The sequence below is a fragment of the Cervus elaphus genome, chromosome 20 (assembly GCF_910594005.1).
Source record: "Cervus elaphus chromosome 20, mCerEla1.1, whole genome shotgun sequence".
NCBI lineage: Eukaryota > Metazoa > Chordata > Mammalia > Artiodactyla > Cervidae > Cervus > Cervus elaphus.
Genome location: NC_057834.1, coordinates 123188406 through 123201231, shown reverse-complemented (window position 1 = coordinate 123201231; position 12826 = coordinate 123188406). Strand labels below are relative to the sequence as shown.

The following is a 12826-nucleotide window of genomic DNA, read 5'->3' as shown; positions in this document are numbered from 1 at the left end:
TGAATTGTCCAAGGAGACACATGTGCTGACAAAGCAAGAGATTTTATTGGGAAAGGGCACCTGGGTGGAGAGCAGTAGGGTAACAGAACCCAGGAGAACAGCTCTGCCACATGGCTCGCAGTCTTGGGTTTTATGGTGATGGGATTTATTTCTGGGTTGTCTTTAGCCAATCATTCTGACTCAGAGTCCTTCCTGGTGGTGCATGCCTTGTTCAACCAAGATGGATGCCAGAGAGAAGGATTCTGGGAGGTGGTCGGATGTGTGGTGTCTCCTTTTGACCTTTCCTGAACTCTTCCAGTTGGTGGTGGCTTATTAGTTCCATGTTCCTTAGCAGGACCTCCTGCCATAAAACAACTCATGCAAATGGTTACTATGGTGCCTGGCCAGGGTGGAGGGTTTCAGTCAGTGTGCTTCCCCTAACAAAACTACTATGGGGATGTATTCAGTAGTGCCCCCATCTAATAATCCCATTAGGATTCCCATTAGGAGACATAAATGAAAATGAGTGAAAATTCATTGGCACCAAAACCCCAAATGTTATATATTCCCCAAACTGTTTAAACAGGCAGAGCACAATGCAGGAGCTCAACCAGTCCGCTGTGACAGAATTCATCCTGTTGGGCTTTGCCTCGAACCCCAGGACCAATCCTCTGCTCTTCACCTTCTTTCTGGTCTTTTACCTGCTCATCCTTGTGAGCAACAGCCTCCTCATCACCCTCATCCACCAGGACACACGCCTCCACACGCCCATGCACTTCTTCATCAGTGTCCTCTCCCTGCTGGACATGTGCTACAGCACCACGACGGTGCCCCAGATGCTCGTGCACATTCTCAGCAAGAAGAGAGCCATCTCCTTTGCTAGATGTGTGGCCCAGATGTACATCTTCCTCCTCTTTGGGATCACTGAGTCCTGGCTTTTCTCCATCATGTCGGTGGACAGGTACATGCCATCTGCCACCCTCTCTGGTATAAGGTCATCATGAGCCGCTGGCTGTGCCTTCTCATGGTGGGCATCTGTGCAGCCTATGGTGTGGTGGGTGGTTTGTCCTATACCTTCTTTGCTATGCGACTTCCCTATTGTGGCCCTAATGAAATTGACCACTACTTCTGTGAGGTCCCTGCGGTCTTGAAGCTGGCCTGTACAGACACTTCCCTCAATGATTTGGTGGACTTCATCACCGGCTTCAATGTCATTGTGGTCCCACTTTCCTTGATTGTCCTTGTCTATATTAGCATCTTTGCTACCATCATGAAGATCCGCTCAGCCCAAGGACGGATCAAGGCCTTCTCCACCTGTGCCTCCCACATCACCGTGGTTACCATGTTTGCTATTCCATGCATTATCATGTACATGAGCCCTGGCTCTGACTCCTTGTCAAACAATGGCAAGAAAATGGCCCTTTTCTACAACATTGCCACAGCCTTCCTCAACCCTGTCATTTATAGCCTGAGGAACAAAGATGTGAACAGGGCCTTCCTCAAATTGGTGGGCAGGGGCAGGGTCCCAGAGTGACTCTCTAAAGATGAAGATGTGGGGAGCCATACAATGCAGGATGCACACTCACCCCAAAGACTCTTCTACCAGTCCTGAAGAGATGGTCTTCATAAAGCTAACTCTTCACCCTGGCCCAAAGGGAGAGAACAAGGTGCTTGATCATCAGCATTTTCTATGGCATTGTGGTTTGAGACAAATATGATTGGGAAGATCCAATTGCTCTTAACAGTTGTTAAGAGCCTGGACTCTAGTGCCAGAGAGACCAAGATGAGAGACTTGGATTTACCAGTTACTAGGCATGTGAATTCTTGCAGCACATTTAACTCCTCAAAGGTTTGTATCTCTCATCAGAGAGAAATTAAATGAGATAATACACAAAATGTACAGAGCATGGCATAGATAATTTCTTTTAGCAAATGTTAGTTTTACTAGGAATGAATTATCAATCCTTAAATGGAAATGATCTTCCTGATCTGTGAAAGTTGCTGGATCCCTAAAGAGAAAGAGGGAAAAAAGCTGGTGGAGCGGAAGAATGGAAGAAGAAGAAACTCAGAAACTGTAAAGTGGAGATTCTTAAGGTGCAGAGGAACTTGAGAAAAGGAAATTAACCTATATAACCCATCTACAAACTGTGCCAGTTAGAGCATCTGGGGTCAATTGAAGTTATCTTAGAAAGTTGAAAATTCTTTTTTTTAAAATTTTTCCATTTATTTTTATTAGTTGGAGGCTAATTACTTTACAATAATGGTTTTTGCCATACATTGACACGAATCAGCCATGGATTTACATGTATTCCCCATCCTGATCCCCCCTCCCACCTCCCTCTCCCCCCGATCCCTCTGGGTCTTCCCAGTGCACCAGCCCCGAGCACTTGTCTCATGCATCCAACCTGGGCTGGTGATCTGTTTCACCCTTGATAATATACATGTTTCGATGCTGTTCCCACGAAACATCCCACCCTCTCCTTCTCCCACAGAGTCCAAAAGTCTGTTCTGTACATCTGTGTCTCTTTTTCTGTTTTGCGTATATGCAAAACCTTATATGAAAATTCTTTTTTATGACCATTTTTTTCTGTTATTTTTTAGTTTTATACCTCTTGATTTCCCTTTTCTCCTTGTTTCTAATAATGTCCATTTTTTAAAACTATAGTTTCTCTTAGATAATCTCTAGGAAAAGGGATTCTGTCCACTTAAGAATGTAGGAAATTAGAGAGGAGAGGAATGACTATAATGTGACAATGAAAAAAAGGGAGTTCAGTTAAAAATTAGGTGGGGAATTTTTGCTCGGTTCCCATTTTTCTTAAGGGATTTTCTCTGAAAATCTGTTTATTTTTCATAGAATGTTTACAAACATGATTGCTTTCTTCCCTAGGCTTCACCAGTCTGGGCATCACCCATATTTACTGACTACTTGCTGTCACAGGAACTTCTCCACACAACAAAGCAATTCCCATGTGGTTCTAGAAACATGTCCCATAAACTAACATGCAGACCCTTTGGGTTCTGTTTTCCTAGCTTCTTGCTGACGTACACTGCCTATGAAACTCTTTTCAGAAAAAATCAGCTGGGCTGGCCAAAAAATATAATGTGAATGTCTGTCCCCTCCATGAGAGGCCAGGTTCCATGCCAAGGGTGCAGGTTCACAATGTCCCTAAAGATATTACTTAACCCTTCTATCCAGGAGCCAGAGTGTTGCATAAATAATAAAGCAAATTTATGGGACAATAATGAGACAGGGCATATAGATGCAAAATATTTACAGACATGTGAATAAAATCATTAACACAGAGGGGCTCTAACAAATTGGTAAAAAAAAAATGCTCAGGGAAATTGGAAACAGATATGAGCACATTATTAAAAAGATACCCAAGTAACAATAAACATATGGGAAAATCATACCACTGTAGACACCAAAGAAATGCAAATTAAAATACCAATGAGATACCACTTTTTCACCTTTACAAACTGGAAGAATTTTTAAACAATAGCCAGAGATGGCCAGAAAACAACAAAACACTGGTTTTTATACATTTCTAATGGGAGTATGAGCTTCCCTGATAGCTCAGTTGGTAAAGAATCTGCCTGCAATGCAGGAGACCTGGGTTTGAACCTGGGTTGGGAAGATCCACTGGAGAAGGGAAAGGCTACCCACTCCAGTATTCTGGCCTGGAGAATTCCATGGACTCTATAGTCCATGGGGTCACAAAGAGTCAGACATGACTGAGCGACTTCCACTTCACTTAAATGGGCTTACCAGGTAGCACAGTGGTATGGAATCTGCCTGCCAATGCAGGAGACGCAAGAGATACAAGTTCAATCCCTGCTTGGGGAAGATCCCCTGGAGAAGGAAATGGCAACCCAGCCCACTATTCTTGCCTGGAAAATACCATGGACAGAGGAGCCTGGTGGACTACAGTCCATGCAGTCGCAAAGAGTCAGACACAACTGAGCGACGAACATAACACAATGGGAGTACAGATTGACCTGAAAAGCACATGTATATTTCACACAACCATGTGATAGTAATTAGCTGAGTCCCTGATTGTATGGCAGCCAGGACTTTCCCAAGGCCCAGTCTTTGGCCAGAGCATTGCAGGAAAAAAGTAAAAAGTTTATTTCTATGCAGTCAGCCAGGTTTGTATTCTAAGTTCAACTCAGTTTGAATGTGTGGTCAAACATAAAGTCAACTGACTGCTGAAAAATCAGCAACTTAGATTTCAACTCAATCCCAGATCTACTCATGCTCACCAGAAGGCTACCAAATGGAGTCGTGGAAACAGTCCTTCAGTCTGAACCTGGTCAAGAAGGCTGCAGAGGTGAGGTCCACAGAGCCCAGGAGACCAATCTGGATGACTCTAACACTATCTCCAACTCTGAGGGTCATGGTTACTAGAGATTTGCGGAGCAGGAGCACCAGGCACATCACCCCTTCCTCCATTACTTTCCTCTTACAGGGAGTCCTCACCTGTCCCCAGAGTGGTACCTATCAAAATTGGTTGCAGTTATAGATTCCTCTGTGTCTTTAATGGGATGCATAATTATCTCCTAGCTACTAGCAGGTGATGGGAGTGGCGATCACAGAAAGTGCTAGGTTCTGCTTCTGATGAACACAACAGATGCTGTCCCCACATTAAAGTGTCACTGGTACTGAGTAAGTGGTATCTGATAGCCAGGCTCCAATGACCTGCAAGGACCAGCTCCCAGTTAGCTCCTGTAGTTCAGAGTTCAAGAAGCTTTGCAAGATCAGAGGTACTATCATTTTGGTTAAATTCAGGTGGTTCAAGGTTTGCACCAGACAGAAGAGTGGCTGCTCCAAGGCCGTGCCAAGCAGGCTAGCCCTGCATAGGCTTGCTATATGTAGCAGTCACTGTTCCCTTAAAAAAGAGAGCCACTTCATATGCTATGGGTAAAAAAAGTCTATTTTAACAATTAGCCCTTACACAACTGTCCCAAGAACTGGGGAAGTAAAGACCTGGAAGGGGCATTGGAGGATCAGAATAAAATCATTATTCATTCATAATGAATCACTGGGCAAAGGTAGAGAAGTTAGAGCTTACAGGAAGATCTGAGAAGCCCCAGATCCAGTCATTTAACAGGCCATAACGGGAATGCTTAAAAAGCTCCTTGGGAACCTGTTGCCTTTGACAGTCCACAGTCAAGTCAATTTAACTTAATTTAATTTAATCTAATTTAATCATTTAATCATTAATTCAATTTAATTTAATCATTTCTTAAAAGGTCCCATTTCCAAACATGGTTACATTCTGAGATACTGATGGGCTAGGACTTCAACATATGAAATTGGAGCAGTAGGGAGCAGACACAATTCAGTCCAAAATACAGAGTAAGTCAGTCATTCTTGAAAAAAAGGAGATATGCAGAAGAGACTTTTGGCCAAGAGTACCACAGGTAAGTGGCCACAAGTAAGTGGAAACCAGGCAGAGAGCAGCAATCCCCACACTGGGTGAAACAAAGATCAGAACTGTGCGCTGTTGAGACAGTGAGGAATTTGTGAAACACAAACTTGAGAGAAGAAGAAACTTTACAGAAAAGGAACTCCGGAAATTTACATAGAGGCCTCCTTCAGCCATTAGCCAGTCACTGACATGCATACACACAGGGTGAAATGAGACATGGAAGAAACAGCTACTTGGGTCTGTGAAGTGAATGAAAATTCAGGTGCTTGTACCATGCAGGGAGACACTGAAGTTGTCATCCAAAGTGGAGATAACTCACCGTATACTCAAGGCTCCCAAAATAACTCTATCTTAGAAGCAGAGCTATTCAGTCCTTAAAGGAAGAGTTACTCCTGATTTACTGTGAGAGCCAAAAGCAAAGCCTCAATAGGATCAAACTGATATGACAATAAGTTAGCACTTTGTCAGACAACATTCAACATTTTTTGAAGGGAAACAACATAATGTAGACTATCAACCCTGTAGCATCTTGTAAGTTGAAATAATGTCCTACAAAATATCAAATTTTACTAGACATATAAAGAAGCAGGAGAAAGTGACTCATAATGAGAGAAAAAACAGTCAACAGAAACATACACAGAGATGATGTGGATATTGAAATTAACAGAAAGACTTTAAAACAGTTTGTCTAATAAACACACTAAAGAATTGTCAAAGAAAAATATGGACATAGTAAGTGGATAGATGGAGGATCACAACAGAGAATGGAAATAAATAAACATGAAGAAAGAATAGTCTTTGATGGGAGATCAAGATGGCAAAGTAAGAGGGTAAGGAGTTCACATATCCCCATGAACACATCAAAAATACATCTATATATGGAGTATTTCTTTCTGAGAATGAACTGGAAACTGGCAGAAGGACTCCTGTACAACCAGGTCTTTAAGAAAGATACACATGTAACTGGTGCAAATAGAAGAAAAACAATTAGGTCAGGACCTGTGCTCCTGAGAGGAGACTTGGGAAAGGGGAGATTGCAGATACCCACCCTGGGGAGTGAGCAGGTCAAGACACAGACTGGATGTCCCAGTCCTGGGGTTCTACATGGAGAAGACAAGCTCTCTTGGTTGGTTGGGGGTTTGCTGGGTCAGGCAGAAAGACTGGGGAAAACTGGACTTTGCTCTTGAGGAGTGCTGGCCCACAGGCTTGCCCCTGAGACAGGGCAGAGAGAAGTCTGCTTAAGTAAGTGTCTGCTGGGTTTCCCAAGACAGCTTCACAACACCCCATTTGGAGCCAAGGGAAACCTGGCCCCACTCACCCCATGCCACAAGCAGCAACGGATCTAGGGTGGCCAGGACTGGGAAGAGGACTAGACCTTGAGATGCAAAGACGACCCAGTCCTGCAGCTGAGCCTTAATGGGATGATGGTGGCCGTTGGAGCTTACTCAAGCAGCACCTTAGAAGCAGCCCAGGTGCTGCCTGATTTTCTAATAGAGACCAAACGGGGATTTGAACCCAGATCAGGATTCAGTGAGGCAACAACACTAAACAGTTGACACAGCACTGCCTGTCACATCAGACAAACTTCCTTACTTGTTTATCTGTTTAACGAGGTGCAGTTCCCTCTTGAACAGTAAATCTCTGCTTGAAATCCCAAGAATGTCACGTTCATGAGGCCTACTCTCTTTAAGGGAGGAGGGAAATTGCCACCACACAGGCAGTGTCTCCTCCCACTAGCTAGAGAAATGTGTGGCCTGGGCAGGGGTCCTCCACTGTGGATGCAGGCTTCCAGGTTCCTGTCCCTACCACAGGATATCTGGGTGTCACACCAGAGATCAGGGCTGGCCCTTAATATTGCTCACTCTTTGCTGTCAGAAGACATACCACTGACTGAGCCCCTTCTGTGTACCATAACCTGTGCTAAGCATCTTACAGGTACCTTCTTAACAGTCACAGCCTGCTTTCTATTCTAAATAGGATGAAAACGAGGCTCAGAGAGGGGAAGTGATTTGCACAAGGCCATATGGCTAGGAAATAGTGGAGTCAGCATTCAGCCACCAGTCTGTCCGGTTGTCTAGTCTTTTGTTTTCTGTGTTGCAAAAGAAAGAGAGGCATTGTATTTTCTGGGGCTTCAGAACCATATCCAGAGAATTGAACAAATTGTCAAGCGACAAAATACATCAAGATCTACAACCGTATCTTGAATACTATAAATAATACTGCTATAAAAAATTGGTTTCACGTATCTTTCAGAATTAGTATTTTTATCTTCTTCACATATAGTCTGAGGTCAGAGAGTGTAGTATCTCCAGTTTTGGTCTTTTTCTCAATATTCCTTTAGCAATTCAGAGACTTTTGTGATTCCATATAAAATTTTTGATTCCTTATTTCAATTAAAATTTTTTTTTAAATTTTTGAGTATATTACACAATATCTACTGTATGTTCCATGGGCAGGGCTATCCCATATCAGGTGATTACCAGGTCCATGGCCTTCTAATCTCGAAACCATACAATGTTCAAATTCAGACACATTTTGAGAGTGAAAGGGAGGGTTTTAATTAATTACAGGAATTAATTGATCTATAATAGGCACAAACCATAACCATCCCATAAAAACTAGGGTATGAGATCACCCTATCCAATCCCATCTTTGGCTAGCCTACTTTCTCCTCATAGTTGGAACCAAGCACTATGGTTGATACTTGTTAGCCCTAAACTTCATCTTACCTGGATAAATGTGCTATTTCTCTGGGGACCTAAGCATTCCGGCCCTTTACTCTGAGATAACATCCAGGCATGCTCAGCTGCTGGTTTGTTCAACCTCATGTTCCAGTTATATGGATGCTAACAGGACTTTTTTGGTCTTTGCCTTGGGGACCTATCCTTTAAGATGACATGCTTTTTCCAGAATCCCTCCCATACCAGGACCCATCCAGTTCTGTGCTCAGTTCCCATGCAGTGGCTCAGGCCATTCTCCGGCAGTCAGATACCATTTTACCACTAAGTGTCACTTGACCTGGATTCACCACTGACCTCTACCAAAGTAAAAGTATTCCGCATGGCCTTAAGTCCCCCAGTACCCAAGCTGTACTTCACCTTGCCCTGAATTTCACCTTCATCACCACACCCTTCAGAATTTGAATTCTACCTTGAAGGACTAGATCATCTCTCACAGTTGGTCATTGCCTCCCACCCACAAAATAGGCTCCTTTCCAGTGAGACTGCATTCAGCCACCAATCTGCCTGGCTGTCTGGTCTTTTGCTTTCTGTGTTGCACAAGAAAGAGTGGCATCATGTGTAAAATAGAAAACTGCAGCAGTTAACAAAGGCAGTCTAGTCTGATGCCTTTCTCTCCTAGAATTCCATTAGGACCCAAGAGGGTACTTGTTGGGGAGCATCCTTCCAGTGGATCCAAGGAAGACTGTGCCTCTGTCCTGGCCTCTGACCACCTGGTTCCTACACCCAGCCTTGTAGACACTCTATAATCTGACTGTCCATAGCCTGTAAATTCAGTATTGCAACAGAGATGCTATAGTAGAGTGACTTGGAATCTGGAAGATGCAAGTTCAAATTCCTACTACACAATTTATTTGCTATGTGGCATGAATAAGTCATTTAATTCTCTTAAACTCTCTACGTCTGCTGACAAATCAAGTGACTTACCTACCTTGTCCTGAGGATTAATTACATTATGTATAGCACCCAGTGTAGCATCTGATAAGAGTAAGTGGTCACATAAAAAGCTGCTCAACATTCCTAATAATTAGAGAAAGGCAAATCAAAGCTACAGTAGGGTATTACCTCGCACAGTCAGAATGGCCACCATCAAAAAATCTACAAACAATAAATGCTGGATAGGATGTGGAGAAAGGGAGCCCTCCTACACCATTTTTGGGAATATAAACTGATACAGCCATTATAGAAAACAGTATGGAAATTCCTTAGAATACTAGGAATAAATCTATCACATGACTCAGCAGTCCCACTACTGGGCATATACCCTGAGACGGCCACAATTCTAAAAGATACATGTACCCTGATGCTCATTGCAGCACTATACAATAGCCAGGACGTGGAAGCAACCTAGATATCCATCTACAAATGAATGGGTAAAGAAGCTGTGGTACATATATACAATGGAATATTACTTGGCCATAAAAAAGAATGAATTTGAGTCAGTTCTAGTGAGGTAGATGAAACTAAAGCCTGTTATACAGAGTGAAATAAGTCAGAAGCAGAAAAATAAATATTGCATATTACCACATACATATGGAATCTAGAAAAATGGTATTGTTGAACCTATATGCAGGTAAGGAATGGAGACACAGATGTAGAGAATGGACTTTTGGACACAGTGGGGGAAGGAGAGAGTGGGACAAATGGAAAAAGTAGCATCAATATATTTAAACTAGATAACTGGTGAGAAGTTGCTCATCAGTTATCTATCTATAGCACAAGAAGCCCAGCCTGGCAATCTGTGATGACCAAGGGGTGGGACATAGGGAGGGGAAGGAGGTTCAATATGTATAATTATGGCTAATTCACGTTGTTGTAAGGCAAAAACCAATACAACATTACAAAGCAATTTTCCTCCAATTAAAAAATTTTAAAAGAGTAAGTGTTCAATAATATGTGGTTGTTGCTATAGTAATAGATTTAGTAGCATTTATACTATAATTAGGTACATGGTCTTTCAAAATAGTGTCGTTTAGTCGCTAACGCATGTCCGACCCTTCGTAACCACACGGACTGTAGCCCACCAGGCTCCTCTGTTCATGGGATTCCCCAGGCAAATATACTGAAGTGGGTTGCCATTTCCTTCTCCAGGGGATCTTCTCGAACCAGGGATCAGATCCATATCTCCTGCATTGACAGGTGGGTTCTTTATCACTGAGCCAGCAGGGAAGCTCCTGGATAGTTACGAGGGCACTAATAGGTATTAGCAGCATTTATATTATCTATATCCAAGCCTCAGTTTTATCTCTGCTCCATAAGTAGCCTTGGATAAGATTAATAAGCACATAAAAGGCACATAAAAGCGCTTTGGACGGAAACAAACACACTGTATTAGTATTGTCACTGTGTCACACAGTGATGTGGCCACTCAGCCATAAGACTCCTCTCTCCACTAAGTCTCAGTGGGAAGGAATTTCAGTCCCAACACAGGGACTTGTTCCATTTACGATGCATTTGGCTCAGGAACTGCTAAAGAACCTACAGTGCAGTGGTGGTTCAAGAAGTTTTGGAAAGGAGACAAGAGCCTTGAAGATGGCCAGCCGTCAGAGGTTGACAACCACCAACTGAGAGAATCATCAAAGCTGATCCTCTTACAACTACCTGAGAAGTTGCCAAAGAACTCAGCATCAACCATGCTATGGTTGTTCGGCCTTTGAAGCAAATCGGAAAGGTGAAAAAGCTTGATAAGTGGCTGCCTCATCAGGGGTCCATAAATCAAAAATACCATTGTTTTGAAGAGTCGTCTTCTTTATTCTATGCAACAACAGAGAACCATTTCTCCATTGGATTGTGATGTGCAATGAAAAGCAGATTTTATATGATAAACGGTGACAACCAACTCAGAGGCTGGGTTGAGAAGAAGCTCCAAAGCACTTTCCAAAGCCAAACTTGCACCCAAAAAAGGTCATGGTCACTGTTTGGTGGTCTCCTATTGGTTTGTTTCACTACAGCTTTCTGAATCTCAGCAAAACCGCTATATCTGAGAAGTATCCTCAGCAAATCAATGAGATGCACTGAAAACTACACCACCAGCAGCTAGCACTGGTCAACAGAAAGGGCCCGATTCTTCGCCACAACAATGCCCAATAGCACATTGCACAACCAATGCTTCAAAAGTTGAACAAATTGGGCTATGAAGTTTTGCCTCATCTGCCATATTCACCTGACTTCTTGCCAAATGACTACCACTTCTTCAAGCATCTCGATAACTTTCTGCAGGGAGACTGCTTCCACAACCAGCAGGAGAGAGAAAATGCTTTCCAAGAGTTTGTTGAATCCTGAGGCATGGATTTTTATGCCACAGGAATAAGCAAACTTATTTCTCTTTGGCAGAAATGTGTTGATTGTAATGGTTCATATTTTGATTAATAAAGGTATGTTTGAGCTTAGTTATAATGATTTAAAAATCACAGTCCAAAATTGCAATTACTTTTGTACCAGCATCCAGAGCTATGAGAAAATAAATTTGTCTTGTTTAAATCACCCAGTCTATAGTATTTTGTTATGGCAACCCCGGTAAACTAATATATACTGTCTGTTGTCAGTATATATAATGGGAAGGTAGTTCTAATACGTTTTACTCAATCATGTCCAGAAACAAAAGTCCCTCCTCATATTTGAAATTTGAAAACTACTCCCAATAATTCCTAATAAAAGAGGAAACTATAATGAAAAATATAGAATAAAGATGTTTTGCCATAAGGGCGACTGGATTGTGGTATTGTCAACTTGGGTCACACTTCCTCCCACAATTGTGTAAGGTTCAGTTCCTAAAATACATACACTATTCCTAAAATAATCCTTAACTGGTAAAGGTGGGTCCTGTTTTCCAGAATCCTCTTCTTTGTATGTTTTAGGATTTGGCCTGAAGAAGTGAAGTAGCAGTTCTTAATGTTGGAGTGAAAGTCTTCATGATCAGATAAAGTGATGGCTAGACACTGAAGATCACTGGGTCTTAGTTTGTCCTTGTTTTCCTTGGTAAGCTTATTTTACTAAATGCTGGCCCTGGGACCAACAGGAACCCCAGGACCACAACTGATTGCTTGGCTATGGACACTCAAAGGCAATAATAGGTTTCCAGAAGCCTCTTTAAGACCTCTGTTAATGATCTATTAAGTGACTGGATCTGGAGCTTCTCAGATCTTCTTACAAGCTCTGACTTGTCTAACATTACCAGCGGTTCAAGATGATTTTACTCTGATCCTCCAATGACACTTCCCCAGTTCTTGGCACAGTTGTGTAAGGTCTAATTCCTAACATAAGCTCTTTATCCATAGCATGTTCAGAAGTTAGCTTTCTTGAGTGAACTCTGACTGCTACATATAGGAAACTTGCGCAGGACTAGCCTGCCTGACATGGCCTTGTACCAGTCACCTCTTCTGCCTGTCGGAAACCACAAACCAGGTGAATTTAACCAAAATGGTAGTACCTCTAATCTTGTAAATCTCCTTGAACTGTGAAGTAGAGGAGCTAACTGGGGGCTGAGCCCTGCAGGTTATTGGAGCCTGGCCATGAGATATTACTTACTCAATGCAAGTGGCACTTTAATATGGAAAGAGCATCCTTTGTGTTCATCAGAAGCAGAACCTAGCGCTTTGGTGAACACCACTCCCATCAACTGCTAGCAGCCATAAGATCCATTAAGATACAGGAGAATCTGTAACTACAACCAATTTC

At 42.5% G+C, this 12826-nt stretch overlaps 1 pseudogene; it reads left to right on the top strand.

Moving 5' to 3' along the window:
- The first annotated feature begins 575 nt into the window (after positions 1–575).
- Positions 576–1887, top strand: LOC122678034 (annotated as a pseudogene).
- Positions 1888–12826: the final 10939 nt, after the last annotated feature.